Raw genomic sequence first — 22,038 nt, forward strand, 5'->3', positions numbered from 1 at the left:
GAGCAGCCCGCGCCGGGCCACCTGACCTCCCTGAACGCCGGGTCCCGTGACGTCACCCCGTCGTGACGCTCAGCAGTAGGAAAACTGTAAGTTTCCATGTATTTGCAGCTCCCGTGGTCTGCGGAGGCCGGCGGGCTGCTTGCAGCCCTGGTGGTGGCCGTGGCTGTGGGGGACATTTAAGCCTCGGGAGATCAGGGGGACTTTGGAAGGAGGCCAGGGAGACAGGTGTCCGTTCTGGGCGGGAGCACTCTAGGGGTGGGAGGGACCTGGGTGTGTGTGGGGGGGGTATGACAGTGCCCTGCGGAGCTGGGGCTGCAGCCTTCCCCCTTGGGGCCACGTGGGGTTCCTGGAGCAGTCAGTGGGAGAGTCCTTAGTTTTTCTGCTTCCTTAATGAAGGAACTTAGATCTGTTTTCTTTATCCCCTTTACCCTGGATGGAGTTTCACATACTAAGTCTGAGATGGAAGGTACCTTTCTTTCACCAACTAAGTCTGAGATGGAAGGGACCTTCAGAAACTAGGACTTCTATAACTGGACTTCCTTTTGGGTCCTGAACGTGGCCAAATCACCAAAGGATAAGTCACAATAACTACCTGCTTCCTCAGTTTCCTTTTTCTATAACATAGCGGTAAAACCACGTTTTGGCCTCCCCTACTGGCCTTCCCACAGGTTCAGGGACCCGAAAGAGTGGGAGGTAGCATAAGCTTATAAATTTGCTAGAAGAAATAAAGACAATCTATTCTGGGGTATTTGGTCCTGTAGGTTTGGTTTTGTTGGCCCCCCAACCCCCGAGTTTTTCTCCAACTCCCTCCTCTCCCCAGTCTGATCATGGACAACATTGGAACCTATGGTCACTGAACTTGATAGAACAGACCAAGTAATACTTGATATCATTATCACAAGGCTCTTGGGAATTACCATGTCCTCCTGGCATGGCTTTTGCAGAGGAAGCTGTTAGCATGTTGGAGCTAGCATATTCAATACAGATGTGCCATGAGTTTTAGGGGTGGTTGCTTTGTTGAATTGGAATATCCAGTCATATCTGACAGCTTGAATTCCGGGGCTGTTGCCAAAAAGTTAGTAGATTGTTGAGAAGTTAGTACTCTAAGGTGATACTTGTGAAGCTTTAGAACAAGGATTTATTAGGAACTTTGAAGACAAGATTCTTGTGCCGATGTCAAGGTGGACTTGTGTGAAACATTGAGTGGTCTCTTTCCTGTAACGTTAGTGCAACAGCGAACTTTCAGCTTTGTTAAAGGTGCCTGGGAGTCAGAAAGTCCCAACTTTCAAATTTCAGTCACCTGGTTACTCGCTTTGGGTCTAAAAGCAGGTCTCCCAAACTGGCTTTCTTTTTCTGTTCTCCACAATGGGAGACTCAAGAATCAAATGAGAAAATGAAAAGCTGTCTAGGCAGAGTGTTGTTACTAATCGGCATTGGTCTCCTGGCCTGGACAAGAGATGTGTGCATTTAAAAGTGAGGGTCTGAGGTACAGTAGAACTAGAGCTCCTGTCACATTGGGGGAAGTGGACAAGTAGGAAATAAGTATGTGAGGAAATTTAAGGTAGAGGGGTAGCAAAGTAAAGGAAGAGAAGAGAAAGACAGGAGGGGGCAGCACGTGTGGTTTTTGATCAGGAAGGCCATTCTAGGTGGTGACCGTTGACACAGATGATGGGAGAGGAAGAGCCCGCAGGTTTCTGGGGTAAAAGTATCTCAGGCAGGAGGAATAACAGTTATAACAGTCAACACATGTGTAGAGCTTACTATGTGTAAGACACTATTGCAACCATGAACTTGAATTTCTACAACAGTCCTATGTAGTAAGGAGGAGGATCTCCATTTTGACAGACGAAGAAGGGAACACACACAAAAAAGGCTTAAACATTTGCTAAGTATTACACATCTCAAACATGAAGGAGGCAGTATTTGAATTCAGGCCATCTGACTTCCAAGTCCACCCTCCAGAGGACTGTACTTCTCTCCCGGCAACAGCAGTGAGGGGCAGTGCATGGGGGTGAGGATTCAGGCAGTGGCCAGGTCACAGAGGCCCGGGTGGTCCCTAGTGAAGTTCAGGTTTTCTTCTAGGAGGCATGGACAGAGACACTGGAAGACTTGGATCCATGAAACATCATCCCTTGTATAATCAGGCACTTTAAGATTATAGGGCAGCATTTCCCCAAGGATAAAGTTCATAAGGTTAGGGAAGAAGGAGGGATAGAAACAAGAAACACCAGGAGCAAGTGGGCTAAATGGTGGTAGGTTGAAGGGATTATCATGGATGAGTTGAAATAAAATGTATGTGAATGGTTGAAGGTAAAACTGATGATTTGCCTGTGTAAAACCAAAACCAGACTCAACTGTCATTGAGTTGATTCCGACCCATAGCGCCCTTACAGGACAAGGTAAAACTGCCACTGTGGGGTTTCGAGGTTGTAACTCTTTACAGGAGTAGACACTTCACCTAATTCACAATAAAAAGCATTTAAAAAGGGAAAAAAACACTTTTAAGGAACAGAATCAGATGTAAGTCATAGAGTATGGAAAATTAACTGTGGCCTTATGAGCGGAGAGGGAGTGTTGTGAAAATGGGGTGATCGGTGTCTACTGCGGAGGTGATGGTGGCTGGGATTAGGGGGCGCAGTTGTGGAGGGGCTTCTGTGCTCTTGGGTCCCTGAGACACAGTGGAGGCAGGGCTTACAGGGTTTGCTGATGTGGGAAAAAGGAGGGGCGATGCCGTCGTGACAGTGGGGGCGGGACTAACTGGGAGGGTAGCAGTACTCCCAACTGAGATGAGATGATAAAGTGAACCCGGTTTGGGCCGACCACCCTGAGTTCTGTTTGGGACATGCTACGTTTTAGATGCCTGTTTGACACATGGAAAATACTGGTAATAATAGTGAAAACCAGACCCAACAAGTGACCATCCGTTCTGTTTCTGAGTGACCGTGCGGGGTGCAGTCGACTGGTGATCAGTAGGTTTTCATGGGGATGCTGTTTCAGAAGCAGACCACTCGGCCTCTCTTTGCAAAGTGCCTCAGAATGGGTTGAGCTGCCAGTCTTAATTTACCTGCATAACCATCTATGCCATCCAGTGACTCTTGATAGTAAGCACAATAGTGTAAACTGGTGCCAGGCAAGACTCGTTTGTAATAATCGGATGGGCTCCAAACTGTTATTGTCCCCATTTAACAGATGAGAAAACTGGGCACAGAGAGGTTAAAGGTGACTAGCACACAGTCAGACACTGTAAACGATGGAGCCCGGACTCCAATCCAAGCATTGACTTCCTGGTTGCTGAGTCTTGTTACTGCTTCCAAGATGACATCTTGAGTTTGAGATGGGAATATGGAGCTCACGGGGGTTAAACCCAAACCAGCTTATTGTCCTGGAGTTGACGCTGACTCCGAGTTGCCGATTTTTATTTCAGAAGAGAACGCCTGCTTTTGTTCTTCATTTAAGACATGATTGGGAGTGAAAGCAAAGACACAGGCAAAAGGACTGTGCTAACTGGCCTCTCATGGCTTGGTTCCATCCATGTAGCCCACCTCCTCTCAGGAGCCCCCAACTGGAGCTTCCAGGAGGGCATGGCTAGGCATGCTCGCTCCCCGGTGCCCAACCAGGTGCTTGCCACACGTTAGACTTTATACACAAGGCACTCATTTTGATTTTAGGAGTTCATAGATGAATAAAACATAGTTTTATCCCTGGCGGGGCTGGGGACAAACCTGTGGGACTAGAACTCAAGCAGATGAACTGCATACATGTATGCTGATTATTTCCCTCCCATTCTGTCCAATGTTCCCCTCCCCAGCCCATCACTTGAGAGATGGGGCATGAAGGGGCCAAAGAGGGAAACGAATGCTAAACAATTGTAGGATTGGATCTGAGGCTCTCCAAGGATTGTTTTCTACAAAAGACTTGCTCAAAATTGTGAATAGTTTAGGACATTGGCCTTAGTTTTATTTGGCAGTGACATAATTTTTACCAAATGAAATAAATTCTGATACTTGAATATCATTGTGGAGTGATGAGTTTTTCCAGTTCTATTACCTCAGCGTTGACAGGACCCACTATTGAAATAAGGGAGTTGGCTCCAAATGTTGCAGCTTGCAAAGTACAGGGTGATGGAGGGGCTATGTGAAGGCTTTGGGCAGGTTTCCCCTCGGTTTAACTGTATCAGCTCAAACAATGTTTCACTTAGATTGAGTGTGCATTTCCCTGCTGATTAGTTCTTTACCGTCCTGATATTGTTATTATTTATTTTCGGAAGGGAATCTAGTGATGTGTGTCATAGTTGGGGTCATAGTCTACAACTTAAATCTTGGGCGTTTAGCTCATGGTGACTGGAGCAGTACAAGCACTGTACTATAAGATGCATCTGACATCTGGATCCATTTCTAAGTATACAATTAGTCCCTCACTGCCATTGCGTCATTTCCAGCTCATGCCCACCCTATCGGACAGGGGAGAGCTACCCCTGGGGGTTCCAAGACTGTTATTCTCTGCAGAAGTAGAAAGCCTGGTCTTTGTCCCAGGTATACAACACCCTCCACCAAACTGTTTCATTTTGTTATTTTCTAACAAGAGTGTTTCAAGTTGCAGCCGCTGCTACAAGATTACATATAACTGCACTGTTGTAGCTTTCAGATGTTTGCTCATACTTTCCAAGTGAAACGATGTTTTGTCTGCCTTCCTTTGGAGTGTTGATCCAGATAGCCAAGTTCATTATCACTGGAAAGGGAAGACCTTGACTAGCGTCCACGTGGAAATGGGCTAACCGTTTTGCAGCACACAGAAGTCTAAGTCTGCTGCGGCGACTTCCGTCAATGTAATGGAGGTGAAATGATTTCTGTGTTCTACAATGGCCTGCCTAAGAAACTCAGCTACTCAGCAGTGGTGGATAAAGTAGATATGGCACATTAAGTAGCCTGCTGATTGCTTGATTTTCGCCTGCGGGCTCAGCAAAGCTAGGTTAATGGTTATTGTCTTGGATGTTTCCGCCATCAGAAGCCAGTCTTTCGGACTTCCTCCACAGGATGCACGTTGTCATAGGTAGGGGCATTGCTGTTGGGAGGGACTGTCAAGTGTGTTTTGAATTTGAGTGGCTTCCTGTGATAGAGTCCATCGTCCCCACAGGGATTTCCAGGCTGGAATCGTTCCAGGAGCATGCGTGCTGCCAGGCTTTCCTTGGTGAGGGTGGAGCCAGCAAACTTTCAGGTAGTGCCGAGGGAACGGATGTGCTGCCGGGGCTCCTCACAGGAGAGTAGACGAACAAAACCCAGCTCAGTGCCATGGAGTTAATTCCAGCGTCCAGCGACCCTGCAGGACCGAGTGGGACTGCCCCTGGGAGTGTGTGAATCTTTCCAGGAGTAGACAGCCGGCGCTTTTCTGGTGGCTCCGGGGTTCAAAGTGTGGACTTTGTGGTTTAGCCGCACAAGGAGGACCCGTTGCGCCGTCAGGAAGCTGTGACTTGAGATTTAGCACCCTCAAGACTCAGCATGTGAAGCAACTGGCATCGAGTCGACCCTGAATCACAGTGACCCTACAGAACTGAGAAATGCCCCTTTGGGTTTCTGAGCCTGTAAATCTTTCATGGGCACAGAAAACCTCATCTTTCTCTTGGAGAGGTTGGTGGTTTCGAACCGCTGACCTTGTGGCAAGCAGCACAACACATAACCCTCTATGCTACCACAGCTCCTCAAAGCACTCTGGATAAGCCATAAAATGGAAATTTCTTTAAGAATTTATGTTTGCATGAGTGAATTAAACAAATGTAAGAGTATTAGTTTAAATGTATGATCACTGTTTAAACAATGTTTTTTTAAGGACTCTGTCTAGCACAGCAATAGCAGTGTATACTGAACATTTAAATATATTTCTTAACATTCTACTTCTTGCAGTTATGTTCATTTTTGTATATTGCCTTAGACTCACATATAAGGGGCTACCCCAAAACCCCAAAATTTTTTTCAAAGCTATGTATTTCATTTTTTTTTTTTTTAACAAAACAACCTTATCACCTTCAAAGTGCTCTCCATTACACTTAATACACTTGTCAATTCTACGATTCCATTCTTGGAAACATTTTTCAAACTCATCTGTTTGGATGACTGACAGCACCACCCTCGTTTTTTGTTTTTTTCTTTACTTTTTCTAGTGAAACCACTGTCCTTTCATGTCCCTCTTTATTCGAGGAAACGAAAAGATGTCACATCGAGGGGGGTCAGGAGAGTAAAGTGTATGGGGTAGGAGAGGCATGCTGTTGTTGTTGGTTCCACTCTCCCCCACCCCCCCATAACTGGCACACTGTGATGGCTGCTTGAGCAGGTGCATTGTTATGGTGGCAAAACCAGTCCCCCGTCTGCCACAAATCAGCCTTTACTGGTTGCACACTGTTACACAATCTTTTCAGAACCGTAAATAGAAGGCTTGATGAACAGTTTGACCTGGTGGAACACACTCCAAATGCACTATGAGCTGACATGTCATTCCATTTGGGAAGTTGACGGATGTCCAGAATGAAGTTTGTCATCAATTAACATTTCACCATTTTTGAAATGAGGAAACCACTCATACACTTGAGTTTTGCCCATAGCGCACTCCTTGTAAGCTGTGTTCAACATCACAACAGTTTCTGTGGCATTTTTCCAGAGCAGGAAACAAAAATTCACAGCCACATGCTGTCCTCGTAAATCAGCCATCACAAAAAATGAGGTGCGAGTGAAACTGGTTTTATGAAAAAATTCACTGTGACTAGAGAGACTCTTCCCAGGCAATGCCACTGAGTGTACTAACTCAGAGTGAGTTGCTGGATCCTTGCCTAGTGGGAAAAATGTGTACTACAAAAGCTCTACTTTTTTTTCTTTTTTTGGGGGGGAGTATACCCCTTATATGTCTTCTGTGTTTGCAATGATAGCTGAATGCTAGTTTATGTAGTTTTACTTCACATTGTAAATGTTTAAATGTACTTCATTGAAATAATACAAGATATAGGCAGTGCTTACTTTTTATTAAGTTCATATTTGATTGCTTGGAAATAAAAGTCGTTAAACTTGATTTCCCCTTCCGTAAACACTGTTGTTGTTTAGTATCCCCCAAGTCAGCTCTGACTCATCGCAACTCCATGTGCCAGAATGAAACACTGTGTGGTCATTGTCATGTTTAAGCCCAGTGTTGTCGTGCCTGTGTCAGTCCATCTGTTCCGAGGGTCTTCCGCTTTTCTGCTGATCTTCTGCTTAACCAAGTATGAGTCTTTCCTCATAATGTAGCCAAAGTTGGTGAGACCATCGTTGTTTCCAAGGACCGTCTGCCTGGGCTTCTTCCAAGAAGGAGTTGTCCATGGTGTATTATTGCACACATAAACACTAATGTGTGCAATAATTGCCATAGTCCAGGTGAAGACTTCATCTACTGTGGTAGTTATATATAGAATCGTTTGTCAATCTGAGGATTAAGAATGAAGGGGTGGAGTCTAGTCTGTCAACCGGATCATTGCCAATGAGGCTTCTGTGTGGGCATGGCCTTCTGAGAATTCTGGGAAATCTGGTACTTCCTCCTTGGAGGTAGGAGACTCTCTGCCACACCCTGGGAGACATAGAGCTGACAAGCCACACCTTGATGCAACCAGATCGCTGAAGCCGGAGAAGCCATGTAGAGGCCCCTGCTAGCACTGAGATGCTTTCAATGCCACTGGATCCAAAGACTTTCTACCCACTGGCCTGTGACTGTCCTGCATTTGGTATCATTGCATGTGTTGTGTGAGTCTGAAGAGGACTTTATAGATTCATATTGGACATATGGGCTAATATCAGACTTATGGACTTGATCTGGACTGGGCTGGGATTTTTCTCAATGTCCAATTGCTCTCATTTATAAAGCTCGTTCTATACACATATGAGTGACTATGGATTTGTTTCTCGAGTCTTCCCAGACTGGCACACTTACTCATACTAATAATTGGCCATCGTGGAGACTACACTTCCCTGAACCTGTAAAATCAAGTTGTCACCTCAAAAGTTCTTTTGCTTAGGATTAAGCAAAAACAGCAGGCTGATGGAAAGGAAAATTGAATCATAACACTCAACCATGGCTATAGTTCTTAAGTTGTTACCATCTAGTCCATGGTATTTTCAGTATTCTTTGCCAGCACTATAATTCAAATGCATCAATTCTTCTATAGTCCTTCTTATTCCTTGTCTGACTTTCACATACATGTGAGGTGATTAGAAATGCCATGGCTTGGGCTGGGTGCCCCTTCTTCCTAAATGGGACATCCTTGCTTTTCACACTTCAGAGGGGGCTTCTTGTACATCAGAGTTACTCAATGCAGTACGTCACGGGATCTCTTGACTTCTGCTTCCATGGGTGCTGATTGTTGAATCCAAGTAAAGCGAGATCCTTGACCACGTCAGTGTTGGCTCTGCTTATCCTGATACTGTCTATAGTGTGTAGCTATGATGCCTTTTTCTTATTAGTATTAGTTTGATTTGGACATTAAATAACCCTTGGATTTAACAGCTTTTTGAGTATGAATCCCTTTCTTTCCGTGCATGTTGAATTAGCTGCCTCGCAGTTATTGGGCTCTTGATACTCCAAACTCCCTGCCATTGACTCACAGCCACGCTGAGGAGAGGGTAGAGCTGCCCCCGTGAGTTTCCAAGATGGTGACTGTTTATGAGAGTGGAAAGCTCCATCTTTCTCCTGCGGTTTCGAACTGCTGACCTTGCAGTAAGCAGCCCAATGTGTAACCGCTTTGCCACCAGGCCTTCTTTATAGTTTTTCAGGACTCATCATAGCTTTTGACAGTTCTTTGCACTGTAACACTCATGTGTAATTGTAGCACGGGTGTCCATGACCCCCGTGTGACCGAGGAGGAAACAGTCTTAGGTCAAGTGACTTGCCAGAGCTAATTAGTGACAGGAACAAATGTAGGCCTTGGAAATCCTCATGCCAGCGCACTTTTAAAGTTCTTGGTGTCCCGATTAATCTCCCTGGTAGTTCTTTGAGTGACGGTTATTATTCCCATTTTACAGAGTAGGGAACTGGGCTAGAAAAGCTAAGTCATTTGCCTACTGCCTCTCAATGCATAATGTAGTTTTGACTCTTCCCACAGAGTCATGCTGCCTTTCCAAGGGGCAGGCAGAGAGTCACAATCTCTGCATAGATCCATGGAGTGTGTGCCTTCCTGACACCTCGTCCAATACTCATGTTGCCACTTAAATCAGCTTTAATTCAGTGTTTTAAATTCCTGCTGTGATATAACTTGGGTAGAAACTTCACTGAGTTTTTCTAGACCGCCGGGATCACTGCTTGCTGTTTATAATTTCTGTTTGAACCAACCAAGTCCAAAAGCCCGCGAAGAGCTCGCTGTCAGCTGCAGTTGAGGGCGGCGGCCTCTGTGGCTGGATCCACGGTGTCCGGCTACTCACGGGATTTCCATTGGGGTTAGGATTCTCATTCATTCTCATTTTCTAATTAAACGCAGGATTATTCTTTTGCCCTTCTTCTGTGCCAGGTGCGACAAGCACTGTTTCTGGGTGGTGTTTCTCCACGTCGATGTAAACTTTACACGGAGTACTTCTGCCACAGCCCCACGACAGGCAGCCCTTGGCAGTCCCTCCTTCTCTAGGCGAGCATGTGGCTTCTGTGAGGTCGTAGGAACTGGCGCCCTTCACTTTATTTTCTCAGTTCGGGTGGGCCTTTAGGATGTTATCCATTGACCGAAGCAAGAAATCAAGCTTTCAGCTCTTGACAAAATCAAGACAGATGATCTTTTTTTTTTTTCCCTCTTTCGTTAAAACCATGAGAATACCTGCTGAAATATTTTACCAGCTGCCATTTTATTTGAAGATTATCTGACGATATTCGATTATTGGTGTACATTCCACTAGTTGGAACATTTTTATATTTCGTATTATGCATCCGTTGGCTGGAATTGGATCATTCACAGTATGGAATTATGGGTCTGAGTTGGAGTAGGAAGGAAAAATAAAAGACATTCGTTCGTACAATTAGGTAAGAAGATTATAATTACATTAAAAAGGAAAGATATATTTTAAGAATGGAATGCTTATAACAAAAACATCTTTCTATCTCTATGAAGAAAAATGCTACTATCCAAAATACCTATAATATTTATTGTGTTATTTAGGGAGGAGACCACTACTGAAATAGGGCTGAAACATGGCTGAATTTAACATTCCTAAGCAGGAGAGAACGATGCTTGCAGTACACAGTCTCTCCAGCACGGCACTCGATGGACTTATTAGATAGGGTGAGGGATTGGCTGGTTTTCAAAGGGGAGACATTTAGAAGTTGGCTCACTTTAAACTTGGCGGGTCAGGGCTGGCAAAGTTTGGGGAGCCAAGGTAATGCAGCATGGCAGTTAATGATTGGCTGGTTTTCATAACTGAGTGTGAACGTGGAAATGTTGAGTCCAGCTTTGCGATTGATCGCAAATGCTGTTCACCAGAAGAAGGTGCATCACTGGCGAGGCTAGGTTTTGACTGGATCCAGTCAGTGGATGAGACTAGAGGCTTCCTTTTTTGAGGAGGAGATGAAAGTGTTCAACAAGTGGGAGGGGGATGTCCTCCCACCCTGAAGTCCTCGTAGCCAGTCCCATTTCCATTAGAAAGCGACACGCTCCTCATGCTCCCTTCTCCCCATTACTGTGGACGTGATGTTGCTGAGCCAGCGCCAACGGTGCACACGCGGGCAGTGCCCCCTGAGACCCACAGGGCAGGAGAGAAACAGCTCAGTGCCTGGAGAGTCTCAACCTGCTGCCCGTTTGTCTATTCCTACACTGTTTCCTGAGACAGGAGTGAACTGTTGAGTGTAGTAGTTTACCGAGTGACATAGTTTGTGAATATCAGCGGCAATGATGGAAGCTAGAGACAAACATACAGATTGAGGTCTGGTGGAACTGTTAAAGCTTGATTGTTTTCAGTTGACGCTTTTCATGGATAGAAGCTCCCATTGCATATCCATTTCGCAGCTTTTCTAACACAAACCCATTTAGAAATAGAGCTCTGTCACTTGAACATCTCTCCCACGGTAAAACCAGTTGCTGCCCTGTCCCTTGGACTCCTGGTGACCCCGGGTGTGTCCGAGCCTAACGGTGTTCCATAAGATTTTCAGTGACGGATATTGTAGAACTAGGTTGCCAGGCCTGAGGTGCCTGTGGGTGGATGAGAGCATCGAACAGTTTAACCAGCGGCTGCGTGCATGAACGGCTTGCACATACCACCTGGGGACTCCACCCCCGCTACAATTTTAAGCTGTAGTTCTTTTTTATTTCCATATGTATGTGCTTTCCATATTTTATATCGTGATATTTTCATTTGTGTGGATGCAGAGTGTCTACCTCTTCCCTGTTTTATGTACTATTTCATTGCGGCAGGCCTTTAGACTGCTTTCCGTCTGTCCTCCTATAAATGATGATGTGTACAATGCAGAGAGTTTCTCGTATTTCTTGCCTTTCTGACGCTGCAAAAATAATGGGTGGGTCTGCGCCTACCCCTGATTGGTCTGTTTTATGTACGTTGCAGGGATTGGACAGCTTCCTGTTCAAATAAAGTACAAAAACTTTGCAAGGATTGGTCAATCACTAAGCAATGGGGGAAAAGGGAGGAGAAACTCACTACCATCAAGAACAGCCTAGAAGGGAGTGTGCCCTTTGGACCCGGACTCCCAATGCAGAGAACGTCCTAGACCCAGGAGAGAGAGAACTCTAACGTGGAAGACAGTGAGAGTTGATCCAAGATGATATTGCAGTACTGGTGGCAGCAGTCGGAGCAGTGGGAACCAGGATACGGCCACTGAATGGCTAGGCAGGGCTTCGCGAACCACCAGTCTGTCACACAACTGAACGGTGGTCTAGAGCCCACTCTGGCAGTACCTCCTATGGAGCCCCGGCTTCCATGTTTTTTCAGTCATTTTATTGGGGCTCGTACAACTCTTATCACAATCTATATATACATCCATGTATCAAGCACATTTGTTGCCATCATCATTCTGAAAACATCTGCTTTCTACTTGAGCCCTTGGTATCAGCTCCTCATTTGTTTCCCTCCCTCCCTACCCACCCTCCCTCATGAACCCTTGATAATTTATAAATTATTATTATTTTGTCATGTCTTACTCTGTCCAACTTCTCCCTTTACCCACTTTTCTGTTGTCCATCCCCGAGGGAGGAGGTTATATTGTAGATTCTTGAAATCGGTTCCCCATTTCTCCCCCACCTTCCCTCCACCCTCTCCGTATTGCCACTCTCAACACTGGTCCTAAGGGGTTCATCCGTCCTGGATTCCCTGTTTCTAATTCCTATCTGTACCAGTGTACATCCTCTGGTCTAGCCAGATTTGTAAGATAGAATTGGGATCATCATACTGGAGGTGGGGAGGTGGGAAGGATTAAAGAACTAGAGGAAAGTTGTATGTTTCATCATTGCTACACTGCACCCTGACTGGCTCATCTCCTCCCCACAACCCTTTGATAAGGGAATGTCCAGTTGCCCACAGATGGGCTTTGGGTCCCCACTCTGCATTCCCCCTCATTGACAATGATGATTTTTTTGGTTTTTGATCCCTGATACCTGATCCCTTTGACACCTTGTGATCACACAGGCTGATGTGCTTCTTCCATGTGGGCTTTGTTGTTTCTGAGCTAGATGGCCGCTTGTTTATCTTCAAGCCTTTAACACCCCAGACACTTTAACTTTTGATAGCCAGGCACCATCAGCTTTCTTCACCACATTTGCTTATTCACCCGCTTTGTTTCAGTGATTGTGTCGGGAAGGTGAGCATGATGGAATGCCAGTTTAATAGAACAAAGTATTCTTGCATTGAGGGAGTACTTGAGTAGAGGCCCAGCCTGCTACCTTAATACTAAACCTATAAATATATGCAAATAAATCCATTTCCCCATCATCATATATAACTATATTTATATGCATACATGCCTCAATTTATACCTCTATAAATGCCCTTTGTCTCCGAGTTCTTTCCTCTGTTTCCTTTTACTTTCCTCTTGTCCCACTATTATGTTCAGTCTTCATTTGGGTTTTAGTAATTCCTCTCAGTTACATTGCCCTTGATCAAGCCCTACCAGGCCTCCTACACCCTCTTCACCACCAATTTTGCATCACTTGTTCCCTTGTCCCTGGTTTTTTTAATGCCACTTCCTTTCCCCTGCCTCCACTTTTCCCGTGTCCCCCCAGAACCATCATCAGTCCCTTTGTTTTCTCCTCCAGATTGTTTATCCAGCCTATCTTATCTAGATAGAGCTGCAGAGAAAGTAATATGCACAAAAAAACGAGACAGAGCAAAACAAAGCGACAAAAGAAAACAACAACAACAAACCAATGAGAAAAAAAGAGAAAAGCCTGTAAATAGTTGAAGGTCTGTTTGTTGACCTTTAGGAGTGTTTTCCTGTCGAGTCTGATGGGGTGTCACTCCCTGGCCCCAAAGTCTATTTTTGGTACTCCCTGGAGACTTCCTTGCTCTGCTTCCCTTGCTGTTCTGTTGCATGCCCTTAGTATTTTGCCTCAGTGTGATGGGGTCAGATCGGGTGCAATTCCCACACTATGTCTCCAGTGCTGTCACCTGTAGGGCTGTGGGTCAGTGAGGGATGTCGTATTTCATAGTGGGGCTGGCCATATGGTCCTCTCTGTGCATTGGCTGCTCTGAACAGGAATATCGTCCTCAAGGCTTGGTGGGCCAGGATTTGCTCCACTCTCTCTTCCTGCCCCTTCATTTACTCCCGTGTGCTCTGATCAGACATGTCCGTCTCCCTGAGCTGTAGCTTCAGTGCTGTCCTCTGAAGTAAATTCTTCTGGGGGGAGGAACCGCTGTCCAAGTAGTTGGGATTGGGTCCGGCCCCTCAGACCTCTCTGCTGGTTCCCTGCTTCGTGCCGGTATAGTGCATTCACATCTTGGATCACCGGGTTGAAGTCTGATCTTTCTTTTCCCGTGGAGATATTAATACCTCCCCTTGGGTGGGTTAGTGCCCTGTTCCCCTACTTCCCATTTCTCCCCCCACCCCTCCTCCTTTTTAGTTGACTACCATATGTATCCCTGGGTTTCTGGCCCCTGCCATCCTACCTGGACCTGGAATGTTTGTATGCAGTAGCCTTTTCCCTATCCCCGAAAGGATACTCTTACGAAAGCTGCGATACCAGCATTTTAAGATGGAGAGGTCTTAGTAGTCAATGGATGACACCTGATCAAATCTTAGTGAGGTTTTCGATCAAGTAGTTGTGTGTTTAGGGGACAGCAAACTCAGAAGGACAGAAAGGAGCCCTGCTCTCATTCTTAAGCTCTAAGCTGCAGCCAAAATGTCAACAGTTCACACCCACCTGCGGCTTCCTCAGAGGGAAGACCTGGCAATGTGCTGCCAGAGGATGTGTGGCCTTACAGGGCGCTTCTGGGGCCCGTGGGGTTGCTGTGAGTCGGAACCGACTCCGGGGCACACAGCAACAGCAATGCTTCATTGGAGGTATGCCCAAGAAAAGAGTTGAGTAGTAAAATGTGAGGGTGGGGAGGGGGAGATAAAAATAGGATGCTTCAAGATACTTTGGGCTCCGAAGGTAACTGGAACTCATTGGGTTTGGCCAGAAAACTCAAACTGGTTGCCTTTTAGTCAGTTCCAACTCATGGCAACACGGAGTGCTACAGAGCAGAACTGCCCCAGGGAATGTTTTTCTTTGCTGCACTCTATGGAAGCAGTTTGCCAGGGCTTGCTTCTGTGGAGCCTCTGCATGGGTTCCAACCACCACCCCCAAGTCAGTAGTCGAGCAAACTGCACCGCCTGGAAACTTGGACAGTGCTTAAAGGGAGATGCAAAGCCTGGAAAAATATAGTGTCCCCTCTTCCTTGTTTTTTTAAACGATTGGGAGAAGGTGGAGGCTTTCTACTCCAGTAAACAGTAACAGTCTCTGAAACCCAAGGGGGCGGGGCGGGGCTGGGCAGGTAGCTTTGAGTGGGCGTCAACTAGATGGCAGTTTTATTTTTCTTCCTCTCCTTAATACTGGGGGATTTTTCCAACAGTCTGAACGAGTTGAGAATGTGGGCCAGGGCATCAGATCTTTAAGGAGGTGGGATGGAGTTCTCCCGGAGGAGCTCCGGGAAGGTGAGCTGTGCACCGGAACAGGGACACCCTTCCCCCACCACTACCAGGAAGGAGGCAAGAATGTAAATGCAGTTTGTGGCTGATCCGTGGGGATGGAGGAAACCCAGGGAGCCAGCCCTCCTGACTTCCCGTTTGTTTTTGTGGAGGTGACGTCATTTACTGAATGGAGCAGGGAGTCGGAAGCTTGAGAATGATGGAAGTTTGCAATCCGTGTGGGGCCTGAAAGAGGGAGCCAGTTGCCCCCCCCCCAAAAAAAATAAAAGAAAAAAAAAGGCTTGAGGGTTAACAATGAGCAAGGAAGGGCGGGGCTGACATTGGAGACTGTACTTTTGCAAAGTCCCCAGTGTGCTCAGTGGCATCGCTTCTTACAGCAGTGACTTCCAGGCTGGGAATCAGGTAGACCTGTATCTGGATTGAGTAGCTGGGTGTGTGGAGTAGGAAATCCTTGGAAAGGGAATATGCAAGTCATGGTGATGCGATCTTAATGTAGTGGAGCTTAGAGCTGGGCTGGTGGAGTAGGAGACAGTACAGATGGGGGGAGGGGCAGGGAATAACTGGCCGCTTACACAGATGGAAGAGCAGGTATGGTCACTCATTCATATGGAACATCTCTCTTCCCGGACCACTGTAGCTGCTGCAGCAAAGCCCCTGCCCTGTATCACTTACTCGGAGTAGAGACCGCAAGCCAGCACCTAGGCAATTCCCCATGGTATCAAAATGCTCAGAAGAAAAACAAAGGGGCAAGGGGCGGGAGTAATGCAAATGTTCCTTAGACATTGTGATCAGGGTGGAGGCTCTCTGAAGAGGTGACCTAGGCAGAGACCTGAGTGAAATCTGAGACACACCAATCCATGCAAATATCTGAGGAAGACAGCCCACTGGGCTGTTGAGCACATGCAAAAGCCCAGGGGTCTGAGCATGTTTGAGGAATAGCGTTGACACCACAGTCAGCTGAGGGGAGATTGGAAATAAAGTGGGGGTGGGGCAGGGCATGACATGGCACACAGTAGGGCTGCAGTGCGGATTTCGGATTCTATTCACCTTGCTCAGGGAAACCAGGGGAGCCAGAAGAGTGCGTTGGCCGGTTTTGCTTTGTCAGAAAGGTCACTCCATTTGCTTTGTGGAGAATTGATGATTGTTTTGTTATGGGTCCTGCAGTCAGAGCCAACTCATAGGGACTCTAGACACAATGGAACGAGCCACGACCCAGGCCTGCGCCACTCCCACAGCTGTTATGTTTGTGCCTCTTGTTACAACCACTGTGTCACTCATTCTCCTGGAGGCGCTTCCTCTTTTTGTTGACCTGAGACAGATTCCTCTGTTCTGCTAGTTCAAGGTACTTTTTGCTGAGTAATGAAAAAACCAAACTCACTGTTGTGGAGTTGATTACTACACCTAGAGACTGTACAGGCCGGAGTAGAACTACCCCTGTGGGTCTCCGAGGCTGTAAATATTGACCAGAGCAGACACGTGTTTCTCCCGAGGAATAGCTGGTGGATTTGAACCACCAACCTTCTGGTTAGCAACTTGGTCCCTAAGTCACTATACTAATCGGCGCCTTGAGTAGTGATACATCCAAACCCAAACCCACTGCCATTGAGTGGATCCAACTCATGGCCATCCTGTCTGGGAATTAAGAAATCAGAGCACTGGAATACTAGGCCCACAGGTAGCATGTTGGAGTTTTAAGATTTCAAAGATTGAGGGCTTCGGGGTGACGAATCCCTTGGCTTCTCCTTTAAGCAGACACCTGGCTTGCTTCACAATAGGCATTCTTTTTAGTGGACTAAGGCCTGACCCCAACCCTTGGTCGAAAACCGCACCCTTTCCTGTTTGTGACTCTGTCCCCGCCCAGCATCATTATTCACCCTCCGTTTGTCCTCACCTTGTCCTGCAGATCTGATGCACATTGTTGTCTTCCTGACCAAGACTTCCTCCAGATTTGGGCTTTCCGATGTGGGCTTGAGTTTTTTGTTTTCTCCTAGCCTGACCTTTCCTTTAGAAGACTTACACACACATCCGATGTGCAAAACAAGTGGGGCTTCCCTGAGGGAAATGGGGCTTGGCAGATGTTAGAGGCATGCCTAAGCACCCTGCCCTCACAGTTCAGTCTGAGACAGCTGGGATGCGTACCCCTACCACCCCTTCCCCATTGCAGGCCTTCCCTGCCTTCACTTTGGGCTCCTGCCTCAGCCTCTACCTTTCTTAACCAATAGGCATCCAGCGTGCTGCAGGGGAGTCCCCACCCCTCACAGTTATGAGGCAGGATGCTGAAGGTACTCAAAACCATGAGGGAGGCACGGTCCATCTTCTCCACTGTTAGTCTTACTCATTAGTTGTTATTAAATTTGCTAAATTTGCACAGTAAAATGTTATGTAAGTTTTTATTATAGGCCATGGGTTCAAGCTATTCTTCTCAACAGATTCCTTTATTGTGCCTAATTAAGGATATTCATTTTTAAATATATATAGAAAAAGAAGTAGGCATATGTAATAAAACTGTTTAGCTATTTGAGAAGATACGACTATTGTGGCTGGACTATAAAGCCTTTTAAATCGTAGCAGGATGACTTAGCCATATTTCTCTGCTTACAGACTTCTGGTTTGTATGCCACAACTCAACTTCAGAAGATTATAATGCAGCAATAGAAACCATTGAATATATGGAGACATAACATGAAAAAATCTTGGCTTATTTTGCTTATTTAATAGGTTTTTTTTAATCAGCAGTATGTGGAATATACTATTAAGGAATTGGGCTCTGATTTACAAAATTTTAGAGCTGGAAGAAGTTTAGAAAACATTTATTCTGGGCCTCTCAGTTTGTTTTTACAAGTGGAGAACTGAGCCCTAGAGAGTTCCACTGAAGTATCTTAGATCACAGAGTTGACTGATCTCTAGGACTGAGGTTAATGGTCTTTCTGTAGCCTTCTATTGGTTTCTGTGATTTTGATGGTGATAGCACTAATAGTATCAATAGTAGTTATTTAAGCTCTTCTTTTAAGTGCTTATTGACTCTATGAAGGCATTAGAATCTGTGGATCCAAACAGATTATGGGTTACATAAAAGAGATTGAGAATTCTAGGACACTTAACTGTGCTCAAGTAAAGCGTGTACATAGACCAAGAGGCAGTCAAATGAACAGAACAAGGAGATGCTGTGTGGTTTAAAACCAGTAGAGGTGAGCCTCAGTGCTGTCTTTTCACCATAGTCTATCTGTATGCTGAGTAGATGATCCAAGAATCTGGACTATATGAAGAAGAATGAGCCATTTGGATTGGAAGAAGACTTACGCACAGTTTTTGAGATGCAGATGACTACTTGCTGAAAGTGAAGAGGGCTCGAAGTCCCTACTGGTGAAAATCAAAGTCTATAGCCTTCATTTTGAAATACACCTCAACATAAAAAAAAAAAAAGAAAATCCTCACAACTGGACCCGTAGCAACAGCATAATAAGCAAATTGAAAGACTGAACTTGTTAAGAACTTAATTTTACTTGGGTTCACAGTCCACACCCATAGAAATAGCATTCAAGAAATCAAATTATTTATTGCATTGGCTTATCTACTGTGAAAAAGAAAAGAAAGAACAAAAATGAAAGAACTTAAAGTATTCAAAAGCGAAGTTCTCATCTAAGGACTAAAGTGTGCCCGACCCAGGCCGTGATATTTTCAGTTGTGTCATATGCATGTGAACACTGGACAATGAATAAGGAGGACCGGAAAGTTATTTTGTGGGCAAAGAACATTGAATCTACCCTGGTCTGGCAGAAGAGTGGATGCATCTGTTTGGGGTAAAGTACAGTCAGTATGCTCCTTAGAAGGGAAGATGGGCATGTTACCAGGAGGGACCAATTCCTAACATCATGGTAAAGGTTGGGAAAGTCTCTAGAGAATCAGCAAAAAAGAGGAAGACCATTAGCTAGAGGGATTGTCACATATACCTCGAACAATAGAGTAAAAAATAGCAATAGTTAGGAGAACAGCAAAGACCAGGCCACGTTTCACTCTCTTGTACAACGCTTTGCTATGAATTGCAACCATCTCAGTGACACCTCACAACATTAAAAAATATGGTAGAAAAGAGTATTTACTGGTGTGGAGAGACGTATCTGACTCATCGAGACGTCATTCTTTAAGCTCTCACCCAATCTCTGTTCATAAACTCCCTGCCCTCATCAATTTCTTCCTTAACAAGACTATATGCACCGATTAAAATCACAAATTCCCTAAGAGAGTGTTGTCTCCTGCTGGTCTCAGGACTGCATCAGCCCAACTACCTACGTGCCTGTTGGTTTCACTTCAGTTATCCTCAGCAGCCCCCATATTGCCCACAGCCTCCCCATGTGTCTCTGTTACATCACTGCCATGCTCCCGGTAGCATCTCTTTCATTCCTGCTCTGTTCTGCTCAGACTTCTTACACCATGCCAGTGTTCCTTGACACCTTAACGTCCTCCAGGCAATTAACCACAGTTGACCCTTCCTTCTTTTTGGAAGCGAGAGTTAAGGTTTATTGTGCCAACCTGTCCGATAAACCCATGTGGGATTAATTGAAGGGTGTCAAGACAAATGGCTTGGTGACCTTGCCTTTCTAGCTCTCAGTCTCTTGCTTTGTGATGGTCAGACCAGGGTGCAGCTGCCTTAGCCAGTTCTCTGCTTCAGCTGGCAAGGCTCACTTCCTGCGAGACATCCCTGAGGAGAAGCCACATGGACTTACCCTGATGCAGCCCTGGGTGCTGGAGAAGCCGTGTGGAGACCCCTGCCAGCGCTGAGATGCTCACACCACCACTGGATTCAAAGACTTTAAACCCACTGGCCTGTGATCCTCCTGTATTCAGCATCATTGTGTGTATTTTGTGCGTTTGAGGACTTTGTAGTTGGGTGTCGGACTTATGGGGTTGGACTGGATGGGGTTGGGATGCTTAGTGTACAATTACCCTTTATATGAAACTCTCTCTTATGTACAAATGAGTTTCTGTGTATTCGTTTCTCTAGCCTACCCAGACTCACACAGGAAGCAACCTCCTCTTGGCCTGTGACATGCCAGTCTCTCCTACTTTCCCTTTCTGAGTCCCGTTCCAGTTTTATTTGCTGAACCTTATATTTTTACCCAACTCCTAACAGAGTTCCCCAAGGGTTAGCCACTTATCTTTATTCTCATGCTAGATTTTGGTTTCAAATATTTACCAATTTGCTTAAGTCTTCCACGTTTGTATCGCTCGCCCAAGATTTCTCAGCCTCATTGTTGACATTTTGGGCCAGATAATGTTTGTTGTTGTTGTAGGGCCTGCCTTGGCTCTGTAGGATGTTTAGCAGGCTCTCTGTCTTATACCAAGGAGACAACAGTAGAATGTCTCCTCCCCTCACTGTGATAACTAACAACAACTCTAAATACTGTCCGGGAGCCTCTGGGAGCCGGAATCGCTTCCAGTAGAGAAGTGTGTATCCATTGTAAAAGGGACTCCTGAGAATGTAGGGAGAGTGTGTGCCTTTTGGGCTTCTCCATTTGCATGCTTCTCAGGCTCACAGGTCAGATTCAGTATGACTGAAATGTTCCCTTCTTCTTTCTCTTCGTCTGCTCTCCTTCCAACTTTTCTTCACATTTATAATCTACCAGGCCCTTGAGGGTACTTTGATGTATATTCTGAGTAAACTAGGGAGCCAACAGAGTTTGGGAGCCAAGCAATGCCAGGATCTGGCTTAGGTCAGATCTTTGTTGAGAACAGACTGTGAGTCGTTAGGTTGAAACAGGAAGGCAGTTTAGGAGGCTGCTGTCACAGTCCAGGTGAAGGACAAGGTGGCCGTAGAGCAATTTGTGAGAAGTGGAGGCTTCAGTAAGGGATTAACTGCAGCTGTTCCTGAGAAGAGGGACACCGTCACCAGATTTACATTGCATTTTATTTTGTAACTGACTTCTACTCTTTGTTCCATCAACTTAAGCCGAGGAGGTCATAAACAGTCCAAGACTTCAAACTATTCAGTTTCGTTTTTAACATCAAATCTTTTTCTTCCGCTTTCAGGATGAAACTAAATTTACTTACAGAAAAAAGAAAGAATATGTTACAAGGTACAAGTAAAAATTCCGGTCATTCTCCTCTCCAGATACTGGTCCGTGGGCTCTAATTCCCTGCAGTTGTCCATGATCAACACATCTGGTTGTCCATGATCAACACATCTGCCTTCAACGTCGCGTCATCATGGAATGCTGCTGCTGCATATGATCGCTTCTTTGGCTTTTGTTGTTCTTTCCAGCAGCTATTTGTAATATTAGTCACATAATCTTTAATATTCTTTCTTTTTTGATCATAACATCCCTTTATATTCATTTTTAAAGTCCTTGTTGACCTCATAAACAACACACAAGTTTTCTGTCTGCATGTTAATGGTTTGTCCAGATCTAGATCCGGGGGACCAAGGAATAAGGTGGATTGGAAACCACCAACTGGCTTAATAGTGATAGATGATCAATACAAAAACAGGCATCAGTGGGATAAACCACAGAAAAAGCACCATCACCTCTTCTTCTCTTTCCTGTAAACTGTGTTGATGACAGAGGCTGGAAGCAGCTCTTCCATTTGAAAAGGAATGGCTCTACCTGAAGAGGATCCACCACCAAAGCATATGTTCCATACGGCTTCTTGAGTTATATCAGCTTCACAATCCCTATGGACATGAAATTTTCTGTTGTTTAGATGATGACCACCTTGCTCTTCGCGGCCTGTGAGGTCCTATTGTTTTCATTCTGGGTTGCTTAAAACAGCGTAAGTATTTCCCATCTCTGAGAACTCCATGCAGTCGGTCTTTGGTGTAGCCTTTTGTACCTTTATGTTTGTTTGTTTAAAGATCATTTTATTGGGGACTCGTACAGCTCTTATCACAATCCATCCACCTATCCATTGTGTCAAGCGTATTTG

General features: G+C 45.5%; 1 protein-coding gene and 1 pseudogene across 2 annotated transcripts in view; one reads left to right on the forward strand and one right to left on the reverse strand.

The window, feature by feature from the left end:
• The window catches only part of ZNF438 (zinc finger protein 438), a 182,968-nt gene continuing 160,930 nt past the window's right edge, over window positions 1-22,038 (forward strand). For both annotated transcript variants that reach the window (XM_075550342.1, XM_075550343.1), the window contains exon 1: window positions 1-86. The gene's annotated coding sequence lies outside the window, so the exon portion shown is untranslated. The remainder of the gene's footprint in view (window positions 87-22,038) is intronic.
• LOC142449332 (dnaJ homolog subfamily B member 14 pseudogene) lies at window positions 21,268-21,915 on the reverse strand (annotated as a pseudogene).

This window comes from Tenrec ecaudatus, chromosome 5 (assembly GCF_050624435.1).
Source record: "Tenrec ecaudatus isolate mTenEca1 chromosome 5, mTenEca1.hap1, whole genome shotgun sequence".
Lineage (NCBI taxonomy): Eukaryota > Metazoa > Chordata > Mammalia > Afrosoricida > Tenrecidae > Tenrec > Tenrec ecaudatus.